Source organism: Periophthalmus magnuspinnatus, chromosome 18 (genome assembly GCF_009829125.3).
Source record: "Periophthalmus magnuspinnatus isolate fPerMag1 chromosome 18, fPerMag1.2.pri, whole genome shotgun sequence".
NCBI classification, from domain to species: domain Eukaryota; kingdom Metazoa; phylum Chordata; class Actinopteri; order Gobiiformes; family Gobiidae; genus Periophthalmus; species Periophthalmus magnuspinnatus.
The window spans coordinates 27,072,147-27,085,655 of record NC_047143.1 but is presented as its reverse complement, the minus strand read 5'-3'; the positions used below and the strand labels follow the sequence as shown (position 1 = coordinate 27,085,655).

Below are 13,509 nucleotides of genomic sequence, written 5' to 3'. Positions count from 1 at the left end.
GGGACTAAACAGGGACTAAACCAGGACTAAACAGGGACTAAACCAGGAATAAACCGGGACTAAACAGGGACTAAACAGGGAATAAACAAGGACTAAACCAGGACTAAACCAGGACTAAACAAGGACTAAACCGGGACTAAACCGGGACTAAACAGGGACTAAACAGGGACTAAACCGGGACTAAACCGGGACTAAACCGGGACTAAACAGGGACTAAACAGGGACTAAACAGGGACTAAACCGGGACTAAACCGGGACTAAACAGGGACTAAACAGGGACTAAAACAGGACTAAACAGGGACTAAACAGGGACTAAAACAGGACTAAACAGGGACTAAACCGGGACTAAACCGGGACTAAACAGGGACTAAACAGGGACTAAACAGGGACTAAACCAGGACTAAACCGGGACTAAACAGGGACTAAACAGGGACTAAACCGGGACTAAACAGGGACTAAACAGGGACTAAACCAGGACTAAACCAGGACTAAATCGGGACTAAACAGGGACGTTCTGAAATGCCTCTGTGTGTCAGATGCCCTCCCTCTGCCTCCGTAGAGTCTTATTCTGTGTAAAAGCTGTTGACCCTGTAGTTTAGGGTTCATGTTCTGAAATGTGATTCTTGAGTCAGTTTGTCAGTTCAGATTTCAGTCTTTTCTGGACGTGTTTTCAGTGTGAACTTTGAACAAAATTACATCAAAAATCTGCAGCTGCACTGATTGTCGTAGCACACGTTCACACAACACATCAGAACTGGGGCTAAACCTGGAACTAGACCTGGACTAGGCTGGACCAGACCAGGACCAAAATCAGGTCTACAGGACAACGCTGTAAATAAAACATTAAATGAGTCAAATAAGAATGAAAATACATCAGGACTGAACTGGGACCAAACCAGGACAAGAACAAACACATTTAAAAGTAAAAGTTCACCCCTGGTTTAGTCCTGGTTTAAAATAACGTCAAAAACTGAAATGAGCAACACAAAAACAAGCAGCTAGTCTTAAATATATGAGCATGTACGAAGCCCACGGAGATATAACGGAGGAGGAGCAGGTCCACATAGAGCAACTGATTGATTGACTGATTCTCCAAACTGTTCTGTTCAGATGTTTCTCCATGTTCTGATCGTTTCTTCTCGTTGAGCCTCTGAAGTTTTATTTGGAGTGATTCATGTTTGAGTTTAATCTTTAATCCGCTATTTTCAAGACGCCATTTTGTTGATTTACACCCGTTTAACCTCCACTGTGACACGCCCACTGTGACACGCCCACTGTGACACGCCCACAGTGACATTCGCACTTCTTCTCCAGTTTTATTTTCTTAATCGGTGACACCAGGCCCATGGACAGAGGTTTTGGACCCCAGGACATGAAGGCACATATGGTCCCCCCTTTAATATAAATACATAGTCAGAGGATCCGATTCTGGACCCGTAAGACCCTGGGACCTGGGACCTGGGACCCGTTTGTCGTTGTCCCCGTTGACTCCGCTGATGATACATGTGGGATTTGGCAACGTCATGTGGTCATTTAGGCACAAATGAAGAAAAATCTGCTGTTTTCTAGTGTGATGTGCAGTGATGGTTTTGCAGGGAGCGGGCGCTTAGCAACACTGTCAATCAAACCTGTTGCTAACGCTAACGGGAGCGACCTCGGGGAAAGAAGGACCTGATTTGTCTGTTATTAATGTTCAGATCTTGATTTACAGACACAAGTGAAATTTAAAAAAACAGGAACAGTTAATACGAACATTTAAGACCAGAATGACAAGAGTTGATGGAGCAGGAAGTGCGCCCATAATCACTTCCTGTTTGGAGCGTGGCGGCTAGCAGGTTAGCTATGTGCATTTACATAAACAGTCCGTGCATGGGCCTGATTATTCACAGGTGTCATAGATTCTGACTCTAGGGGGGACAGTCTCCACCTTCACTCACCTGGAGGCCTGACGGTTTCTGCTGTAGGTTGCATCAGCGTCCTCGCCACAGCCTAAATCTGGCCCGTATCGCTCGTATAAATCTTGTATTCAAAGTCTGGTGAATAATTGATGTGGCCGTAACCTGCCGTTATCAGGAGTGGCGCTGGAGTTTCCCACTGCGCCTGAACGCAGCAGATGCCTTCAGGGTCTCGGCCCACATTAAATATACAGCAGATAAAGCCCGCGGCGCACTAGCTTTAGCCGTTAGCGTGTCTCACAGGTTAGCTGTACGATTTGTTGACAGAACCAGAGCCTGCAGGACAAATCAGGACGAACTCAGGAGAAAAACCTTGACTTTATGAACTTTAGTGTTAGAAATCCAAGACTTTTATAGTTTTTATTTTTATTATTTTAATGTTTCACAGTTGGACGTGTGGGTCAGTCCAATCAGAACTGGTTACAATTTTTTTTTTTTTTTTCCTGGTTTAGTCCTGGTTCACTCTCGGTTTAGACCTGGTTTAGACCTGGTTTAGTCCTGGTTTAGTCCTGGTTTAGTCCTGGTTCACTCTCGGTTTAGACCTGGTTTAGACCTGGTTTAGTCCTGGTTCACTCTCAGTTTAGACCCGGTTTAGTCCCGGTTTAGTCCCGGTTTAGTCCCGGTTTAGTCCTGGTTTAGTCCCGGTTTAGTCCTGGTTTAGTCCCAGTTTAGTCCCGGTTTAGTCCCGGTTTAGTCCTGGGTGGAGATTCGTGGAGACTGAATGAGCGAGACGCAAAGTGAGAAAATGGAGACATAAATAAAACATTTAGAGCCAAGTGTTTTATCTGAACGACTGTGTGGTCAGAGAGGAAGAGAAGAGAGAGAGGGAGAAAGAAGAGAGGGTCAGGAGAGAAGAGAGAGAGAAGAGAAAAGAGGGAAAGAAGAGAGGGGTCAGGAGAAAAGAGAGAGAAGAGAGAGAGAAGAGAAAAGAGAGACAGACAAGAGAGAGGTCAGATAGAAGAAAGAGAAGAGAGAGAGGTCAGAGAGAAAAGTGTGGTCAGAAAGAAAAGAGAGAGAGTTTAGGAAAGTAGAGAGGTCAGCAGGGAAGAGGGAGAAGAGAGAGAGGTCAAAGAGAAAAGAGGGTGGTCAGAAAGAAGAGAGAGAAAGAGAGGTTAGGAAAGAATAGAGAGAAGGGAGAAAGTTCAGAGAAGAGAGAGGAGAGAAAAGAGAGACAGACAAGAGAGAGGTCCGATAGAAGAAAGAGAAGAGAGAGAGAGAGAAGAGAGAGAAGAGGGTGGTCAGAAAGAAGAGAGAGGAGAGAGAGAGAAGAGAGAGAAGAAAAAAGAGAGGAGAGAGGTCAGCAGAGAAGAGGGAGAAGGGAGAGGTCAGAGAGAAAAGAGGGTGGTCAGAAAGAAGTGAGAGAAGAGAGTGAGGTCAGAACAGAATAGAAGAGAGAGAGAGAAGAGAGGGAGAAGAGATCAAGAGAGAAGAGAGTTCTGGGAGAGATGATAACACAATTTGACAGAACCTTCTCCGAGCCAGCAGAGTTCAAAGGTCAGAGGTCACGGTAATACTGAGTCACTTCCTCCAAACCACATCGTGCTAACGTTATGCTACGCTAACATGTCCAGGTTTAACACGAATCAAAACCGTCACCACCTCCCTGTACGAGTCATGGTCACGCTAAAGATGCACTGTGGAACTTTCTCATGGAGGAGGGTGAGCTACCGGCCTGTCTCCATGGAAATGTTACAAGTCACATTTCATCTTGGACTAAACTGGGTCTAAACTGGGTCTAAACTGGGACTAAACTTGGACTAAACTGGGACTAAACTGGAACTAAACTTGGACTAAACTTGGACTAAACTTGGACTAAACTTGGACTAAACTGGGACTAAACTTGGACTAAACTTGGACTAAACTGGAACTAAACTTGGACTAAACTTGGACTAAACTGGAACTAAACTTGGACTAAACTGGGACTAAACTTGGACTAAACTTGGACTAAACTTGGACTAAACTGGGACTAAACTTAGACTAAACTTAGACTAAACTTGGACAAAACGTGGACTAAACGTGAAACTAAACGTGGACTAAACTGGGACTAAACTGGGACTAAACTTGTACTAAACTGGGACGAAACCGGGATGAAACCGGGACTAAAATTGGACTAAACTGAAACTTAACTAGGTCTACATCAGGACTAAACTGAGACTAAACTGGGACTAAACTGGGACTAAACTGAGACTAAACCAGGACTAAACTGGGACTAAACTGAGACTAAACTGGGACTAAACTGGGACTAAACCAGGTCTACATCAGGACTAAACTGAGACTAAACCGGGACTAAACTGGGACTAAACTGGGACTAAACCAGGTCTACATAAGGACTAAATAGGGTCAAACCAGGATCAAACCAGGACTAAAGTGTGAAATTTTATGCAAAAGTGATGAGCCTCTGGGGACAGACTCTCTGTGGGATTTAACGAATGAAACACAAAAAGAAAGTGAGAAAAAGAGGGCAGAGAGAATGGAGAGAGAGAGAAGAGGAGAGAAAGAAAAAGAGAGGAAGAGGAGAGGATGAGAGAGAGAGAGAGAGAGGGTGAGCTGCAAAAAAAGAGGAGAGCAAAAGAAGAGGGAGAGAGAGAAAACTTATAGAGGGAGGGCAGAGCAAGGGAAGAGGGAGAGAAAAGAGGAGAGGGAGAGAGAAAAGAGGAGAGGGAGTGATGTGGGGAGGAGATAATTGGTGAAGTCCACTGGAGAATGAGCTCGAATCCACAAAAGGATTCTTCAGAGCCAGAAACCAAAAAGTAAAAACAAAACAAGACTTGAATAAACCAGGACTCAACTTGGACTCAACTTGGACTAAACCAGGACTAAACCAGGACTAAACCAGGACTAAGACTGGACTAAACCAGGATTCAACTGGGACTAAACCAGGACTAAGCCAGGACTAAACCTAAACAGAACTAAACCGGGTTTAGTTACAGCTGTCTGTGAGTTGCTGGTGGATCTTTTACACAACATTTGATTCATTCTCATTTTCCTCGTCCATTGGGTTTGTCCCAGTTTAGACCTGGACCCGAAATCCCAGTTTAGTCCTGGTTTAGACCTGGACCCGAAATCCCAGTTTAGTCCTGGTTTAGACCTGGACCCGAAATCCCAGTTTAGTCCTGGTTTAGACCTGGACCTGAAATCCCAATTTAGTCTTGGTTTAGACCTGGACCTGAAATCCCAATTTAGTCCTGGTTTAGACCTGGACCCGAAGTCCCAGTTGAGTCCTGGTTCAGACCTGGTTTAGTTCATATTTAAACCTGATTCAATCCCATTCAAACACAAATATTTTCTTATTTTGTAATTCATTAAAAACATTGAAATGTGCAGCGTCTTTTCTTCATTTTAATAATAAGTTTGTGATAATGTGTTTTTGTGCTCGTCAGAGACAAGACGGAGAGAGACGAGAGACGAGAGACGAGAGACGAGAGACAAGAGACAAGAGACGAGAGACGAGAGACAAGAGCGCCGCGTCCCTCCGGCTCAGATCAAACCAGACCAAATAAACACGTCAAATCTCTGATCAACTGTAACTGCATTTATGAACAGCACAGGGAGGGCATCTGACACAAACCAGAGTCTCATTATTATGTCACACTAATGATGAGGAAAGGCAAGAGACAAGACCAGGACTTAACCAGGACTAAACTAGGACTTTACCAGGACTAAACCAGGACTTAACCAGGACTAAACTAGGACTTTACCAGGACTAAACCAGGACTTAACCAGGACTGAACCAGGACTAAACCAGGACCAAACTAGGACTGAACCAGGACTAAACCAGGACTTAACCAGGACTGAACCAGGACTAAACCCGGACTTAACCAGGACTTAACCAGGACCAAACTAGGACTGAACCAGGATAAAACCAGGACTAAACCAGGACTTAACCAGCTCTAAACTAGGACTAAACCCAGACTGAACCAGGATTAAACCCGGACTAAACCAGGACCGAACCAGGACTAAATCAGGACTGAACCAGGACTAAATCAGGACTGAACCAGGACTAAACCAGAACCGAACCAGGACTAAACCAGGACTAAACCAGGACTAAGCCAAGATTAAACTAAGACTAAACCAGGACTAAACCAGGACTAAACCAGGACTAAGCCAAGATTAAACTAAGCCTAAACCAGGACTAAACCAGGACTAAACCAGGTCCAACTTTAAACCATTATAAACAGGTTCCTCATGTGAACAGGAGCCACATTCTGCGTTTCTCATCAGATATTTAAATAAATTTAGGCTAAATGAAATGACTGAAAATTATTTATTAAAAAAATACAATTATTTACGGAGAGAAGGGAAAAAAGACTGAATCGGAGCCAAAAGATCACGTTTGACTAAGAGGGTTAAGCAGAACTAAACTAGGACTAAACCGGGACTAAACTGAGGGCGATCTGACATTGGAGGATCTGCTGCGAGCGTGTGCGTGACAGTGCGCGTGTTTGCATACCATCACACATACTGTACATGCGCGTGCACATGTGTCTGCGCGCGTGTGTGTGCGTGTGTGTGCCGGAGCATCACTCACTGACCTCCGGGCCTGACACCGGGTCGAGGCGCAGCTTGTGCCGGTCAGAGAGCACTGTCCCCGGGCTGGTCCTGTGGCGCTCCCCGGCGTTTCTCCTGGATACGTCCCATTCACGAGTCAAAGGAGAAGAGCAGAGTCTGAGCCAAATCCAAAAAACATCCAGACCGGAGCGCGTGTGCGTGCGTCCTGTGCGTCCTGTGCGTCCTGTGCGTCCTGTGCGTCCTGTGCGTCCTGTGCGTCCTCCTCTGGCGGCTCGTGCTGTCACTTTGGATGAGCCACGTGCGCGTGAGGCACGGAGCCGCGAGGAGCAAAGGAGCAGCACGAGAGGAGAGAGAGAGACTGAGCGAGAGGAGAGGAGAGAGGGGTTTAGAGGAGGAGAGGAAGAGGAGGGATGAGAGAGAGAGAGGAGGGAGGGGAGAATAATGGAGAGAGAGAGTCTGCGCTCTGCTGACTGGAGCGGAGAGAAAGAGGAGGGACAACAGAGGGAGAGAGAGGAAGGATGGAGGGAGAAAGAGTCTGCCCACTGACGCGGAGGGATTTAGAGGAGAAAAAGAGGAGGGATGAGAGAAAGAGAGACGAGGGTGAGAGAGGAAGAGAGAGGGAGGAATGATGGCAGGAGAGAGAGAAATGAATGATGGAGGGAGAGAGAGTCTGCTGACTGGAGCGGAGAGAAAGAGGAGGGACAACAGAGGGAGAGAGAGGAAGGATGGAGGGAGAAAGAGTCTGCCCACTGACGCGGAGGGATTTAGAGGAGAAAAAGAGGAGGGATGAGAGAAAGAGAGACGAGGGTGAGAGAGGAAGAGAGAGGGATGAGAGAGGAAGAGAGGGGGGGGAGGATGGAGGGATAAAGAGTCTGCTGACTGACGCGGAGGGGTTTAGAGGAGAAAAAGAGGAGGGATGAGCAGGGGTGAGAGAGGAAGAGAGAGGGGGAGAATGTGAGCGAGCTGAGTGGAGAGAGGGGGTTTAGAGGAAGAGGAGGGATGAGAAGAAGAGAGAGAGAGTAGGGATGAGAGAGGAAGAGAGAGGGAGGAATGATGGCAGGAGAGAGAGAGATGAATGATGGAGGGAGAGAGAGTCTGCTGACTGACGCGGAGGAGAGGAAGAGGAGGGATGAGAGAGAAAGAGGGGGTGAGAGAGGAAGAGAGAGAGAGAGTGGAATGATGGAGAGAGACTTTTCACTCCGCTGACTGGAGTGGAGGGGTTTAGAGGAGAGAAAGAGAGAAACAAGAGGGAAGAAAGAGAAAGGAAAGAAGGAGGGAGAGGAGAGGTTGGGGATGCGGGAGAGGGAGAGAGGGAGAGAGTGCGCTGCTCCAGACCGAAACAGACAGTTTACGCAGAGAGAAAGAGGGATGAGAGGGAGGAATGGTGGAGGGAAAGAGTCTGTGAGTGGAGGAGTTAACATGGAAAGAAAGAGGAGGGATGAAGGAAAGAGAAGGAGAGAGAGAGCGAAGGCATGAGGCAAGACAGAGGAGAAAGTGAGAGAGAGAGAGGTGGAGGAATTAGAGAGGAGAGAGAGTGCGTGATGCTGACTGGAGCAGAGGGGTTACGAGAAGAGGAAGATGGAGGAATGAAAGAGAGAGGAGGCAGTGGAGCAGGAAGAGAGGAGGGCAGAGGAGAGGAGGGCAGAGGAGAAGAGAGGAGAGGAGAGGAGGGCAAAGGAGAGGAGGACAGAGGAGAGAGGGGCAGAGGAGAGGAGGGCAAAGGAGAGGAGGGCAAAGGAGAGGAGGGCAAAGGAGAGGAGGGCAGAGGAGAGGAGGGCAGACAGCATTTACTTGAGTAACTTTTAAAGGAGTTGTACTTTGTGGTACTTTTTAGACTGTATATTTTTACTACGTGAGTAATACAGTTTGAAGTAACAGTTAAAGTTTGTATGATTTACTCAAAACACTTAAATGATACAAATATTTAAATTAAACGTACAGTTGTATCAGTTCTGTCAGATTATTCCAGTGCTTCTGTTTCTCGTGTTTATGTAAATGCAGCAGATGAGTGGTGTGGATGGAAGGGCATCTGACGCAGACGGGGTCGAGTGGTTTTACCTCCACAGAGTGAATAATGACGATCGCAGCTGCGACGGAAAATCTAAGGTCTTTGTATTATTATCTCACTTTAAGAGCTGAGCGTTTATGCACAACAAAAGGACGACCTCCGCCGCGTCTCTGCGCCCACGACCTTTGACCTGTGACCTTGTGTCAGTCACGTGACACACTCGTTTAAACCCACAGTGTTTCCTCCTGTCACGGCGCTACAGACACAACAGATGTTATTAGGGTTAGCATTAGCATTAGCATTAGCATATGACGAGCTCACGGTGACAAGAAGAACAGAGAACAAGAAAAAGAGGAAGAGGAAGAGGAAGAGGAAGAGGAAGAGAGATTTAAACCCAAAACAGACGGATAAGACACGAAGGTGAAATAAAATGTTGATGTTCTTCATTTTATTGACGACAAAAAGCCCAAAAACACCCGTGTTTTTATGGAAGTCCATTTCCATCATTAAATACAAAATAAAAGCCTCACAGAAAGTCAGAATTAAGAGTTTAAATGTCAGAATAATGAGTTTTAGTCATAATTACACAATAAACACAAACTACAAACATCAGAGTTGTGTGTAAAGGCTCGGTGCTTATGGAGATAAACGTCGTCCTTGTTCTGATGTGGACACAGCTTCTCCTCAAAGATGTTTGTCGAGGGCGGAATCAGAATCTGCTTTTAAAACTCAGAATTACGACATTAAAACTCAGAATTACGACATTAAAACCTGTTCTCCTGTTTGTTTCCAGAGAAATGTTGTTCCTTTGGCCAAGTCATTCCGCAGTATGAGATGAAACACATGGAGAATGTTCCATGATGTAGTTTCAGCTTTACATTTCATTCAGTCACACAGGTCATACACACAAAGTTACACACTGTAGCTTTAAATCAACAGGAGCCTTTAAAATAATGTCCCTGTTTGTATCAGTGGAACAGTTGAAACGAACACAAACGAGTGTCGTCACGAAACTAAAATTACACAACACTCTTTAGACCACAAGTGTCAAACTCAAGGCCCCGGGGCCACATGCGGCCCAACATGTCATTTTATGTGGCCCACGACAAGGTAAATTTAAATGTTTGACTGTCTTAAAATGTCCGTTTATCAGGAGTTACACATTTACACAGACATATTTTTTATATCTTTGCAAATTTGAAACAAACCATTTTGCTGATGTGGCCCTCGGAGAAAATGAGTTTGACACACGTGATTTAGACGATACACTGTGATGTTCCATAATAAATGTTTTGTGTAATGTGTGTGTTACGTGTGTTATGTGTGTGTTATGTGTGTGTTACGTGTGTGTTATGTGTGTTATGTGTGTTATATGTGTGTTATATGTGTGTTATATGTGTGTGTTATGTGTGTGTTATGTGTGTTACGTGTGTGTTATGTGTGTGTTACGTGTGTGTTATGTGTGTGTTATGTGTGTGTTACGTGTGTGTTATGTGTGTGTTATGTGTGTGTTATATGTGTGTTATATGTGTGTTATATGTGTGTTATATGTGTGTGTTATGTGTGTGTTATGTGTGTTATGTGTGTGTTATGTGTGTTACGTGTGTGTTATGTGTGTGTTATGTGTGTGTTACGTGTGTGTTATGTGTGTGTTATATGTGTGTTATGTGTGTGTTATGTGTGTATTACGAGTGTGTTATGTGTGTTATATGTGTGTTATATGTGTGTTATGTGTGTTACGTGTGTGTTATGTGTGTGTTACGTGTGTGTTATGTGTGTTATGTGTGTGTTATGTGTGTGTTACGTGTGTGTTATGTGTGTGTTATGTGTGTGTTATATGTGTGTTATGTGTGTGTTATGTGTGTTACGTGTGTGTTATGTGTGTTACGTGTGTGTTATGTGTGTTACGTGTGTGTTATATGTGTGTTATATGTGTGTTATGTGTGTTACGTGTGTGTTATGTGTGTTACGTGTGTGTTACGTGTGTGTTATATGTGTGTTATGTGTGTTACGTGTGTGTTACGTGTGTTACGTGTGTGTTATGTGTGTTACGTGTGTGTAATGTGTGTGTTATGTGTGTGTTATGTGTGTTATGTGTGTGTTATGTGTGTTACGTGTGTGTTATGTGTGTTACGTGTGTGTTACGTGTGTGTGTTATATGTGTGTTATATGTGTGTTATGTGTGTTACGTGTGTGTTACGTGTGTTACGTGTGTGTTATGTGTGTTACGTGTGTGTAATGTGTGTGTTATGTGTGTGTTATGTGTGTTACGTGTGTGTTATGTGTGTTACGTGTGTGTTATGTGTGTTACGTGTGTGTTATGTGTGTTACGTGTGTGTTACGTGTGTGTTATGTGTGTGTTATGTGTGTTATGTGTGTGTTATGTGTGTTACGTGTGTGTTATGTGTGTTACGTGTGTGTTATGTGTGTTACGTGTGTGTTATGTGTGTAATCCTCAGGTGCACTGGGTTCATACTGGTCCATGGTGTAAACTCGTCTGTTTGTCTTTTCATTTTAAACATATTCAGGAAAGATTCACTTCTGTCCTGTCAATGGGACTTTTGAGTATCGATACCTGCTCGAGTATCTAGTTTTGATTCTATTCTGAGTATCGATTCTGATCTGTATGAGTAAAAACCCCACAGTCCGGTCGCTCCAGTTGTATTTAACTCCACACTTTAATGAATCGTGTGAGAGTGTGTGGTTCTGTGAGGTTTGTGTGGAGACGGGGCGTTAGAATCGGGCGTATGTAAAGGGTTTCACCTCGTCAGCGCTCGCCATCTGCTGCTTTTGTTTACGCCAGCGCTAAGTCGATGCAGCGCTGGAGTTTCCCAGGTTTTCACAGGTCCTGAAGGCACCGGCTGGTTCTGCTAAATCAGACACATTTTTGATAAATAAGTTTCAGCTTCGTATTTCAGCTTCTTCTTTTGTGCTACATTTTTAAGACTTTATCCCATTTAAAACATGAAAAATGTAGTTTTAAATCGCTAATCGCTATGGAAACCAGGTCCTGATAATTCTCAAAATCAGATGAAATCTTAACTAGAACTAAACATAAAAGGTGTTAACCCTGTTTGAATCTAAACCAGGACTAAACCGGGACTAAACCAGGACTAAACCAAGACTAAACCAGGACTAAAATACTAGGACTAAACCAGGTCTAAACCAGGTCTAAATCAGGACTAAACCGGGTCTAAACCAGGTCTAAACCCAGACTCTCTTTGCGTTGTCATTGTTTGGATGGTTCACATTTACATGAGTCTGTTTTTATTTTGGTTTGTTCTGTGATTTTTTCTGTAAAATACGGAGAAGTGGAGCGACTCAGAGTTGATCCATTTTTATCTTTCTTATTTTTATCGAGAGACTTTACTCAGTCCATCTGAACTGGGCCCGACGCATTTGGCTTAAAAACATGGGGGAGAAAAAATCAGATACAGGACGTTTAGTTATTGTTCACATATTTTAAAAACTGGAAATTCTGGGTTTTACTTCACAACTTTTCTCACAAACGTAAAGGATTTTTTCCCCACCCAAGTTAATAAAAGAAAAAAAAACTGGACAAAGATTTAATTTCTTAAAGCACAAACCCCTTATTGTTTTAGCGCTCAAAAAATAACTTAAAAAATGTGCATTCTTACTGTGAGAGGGCTCGACTCTCCACAGATCTGACCTGTAACTTCGCCTGGCACAGCTACAACACCAGTCGAAAGTTCAGACACAGCCTCTCATTTAATAAAAGGTAGAAAGTAAAAATAAAGCTCTTAAATGTTCGTATTAACCCTCGACATGATCCTGGGGTTTTATTTCACTATTGTGTCTGTAAATCAAGACATGAACATTAAAAACAGACAAATCAGGAGCAAATTTGAGCTTGGACTAAACCAGAAGGAGAGATATTTTAACTGTAAACTCAAACATAAAAACCATGCAGCTGTTCATACAAGATACAGACTTTTGAGTTCATCATTTTTTCGACTCGCGGCTCGTCTGTTTGGATCCTGAGACTCAGCATGTGCGTGACCTAGTTATCTTCAGTTACATAAGAATCACAACGATACGCTCACAAACCGCTGTTTCACCCAGGCCTGTAAAATTACGTTTAGTCATAACAACTTTTCATTTTTACAGGTTTTTTTTGTGTTTTTTTTTAGATTTTTTGAAAAGATTGTCTTACTGTATGTTTTTACTTTGCACTCCTCTTACACTGTGAAACTTTACAGTAAGATCTGGGATTATTATTATCGTCCGTTGACTCTTTGCGGCTCACGTCATCAATAATCTCAAGGGTTTCTGATGCTAACTGGAGGCACTGCTCTATCTGAAGCTCTTTTAATCTGAGTTTTGTTTTAATCTGACCAGAAAGAACAGATTTAGCTGAAGTACAACAGGTGAGCTAATCTGTGTCCTCTGAATAACATTACAATCACAAGCTAGCTAGCATTAGCCAACAGTTTCTCAACGTTTTGTAGAAAATCTAACTCTTAAACAGGACCATGAACGCTCCTCCAGTCTGCTCAATATGCTGTTGTTGTTGTTGTTGTTATATCTCGACTTCAATCTTATGCTCCGTCTCAGTTGTCGTCGAAGGTCAGATTCTCCGAGTTGTAAATCTACGCTGGAACATCCATCTGTCTCAGAATTCCTATTTTGAAAACCCTGGCAGGATTTGAGAACCGCAAACTGAATCTAACATGAATCCAACGCTCCCTGTGCATTGATAAAGTTTCAGATACTGATGTTATTTTGCCTTTAGCTGCTGTGACCTGCTCTACGCTGCGCTATGCTAATGATACACAAAGCTAACGTGAACAACAAAGCGACAGTGGCTCAGTTTGTAGAGCGTTTGTCCTTGGATCCGAAGGCTGGCGGGTCGAATCCTGTTCTCTCTCGACATAAACATCGTAGGTAAAGTGGTCAGATCCACAGATTAGTGCTGAGAGTCCAATCCTATAGATGAATGTTGTTGTTGTTTTTGTGTCCTTGGGCAAGACACTTTCGCCCCCAGTGTGTACCGTATACGAATGGGTAATTGACTCG

General features: G+C 43.9%; 1 protein-coding gene across 1 annotated transcript in view; it reads right to left on the bottom strand.

Moving 5' to 3' along the window:
• Window positions 1–6,520, bottom strand: part of npy2rl (neuropeptide Y receptor Y2, like) — a 34,687-nt gene extending 28,167 nt beyond the window's left edge. The window contains exon 1 of the mRNA XM_033983428.2: window positions 6,488–6,520. The gene's annotated coding sequence lies outside the window, so the exon portion shown is untranslated. The remainder of the gene's footprint in view (window positions 1–6,487) is intronic.
• Window positions 6,521–13,509: the final 6,989 nt, after the last annotated feature.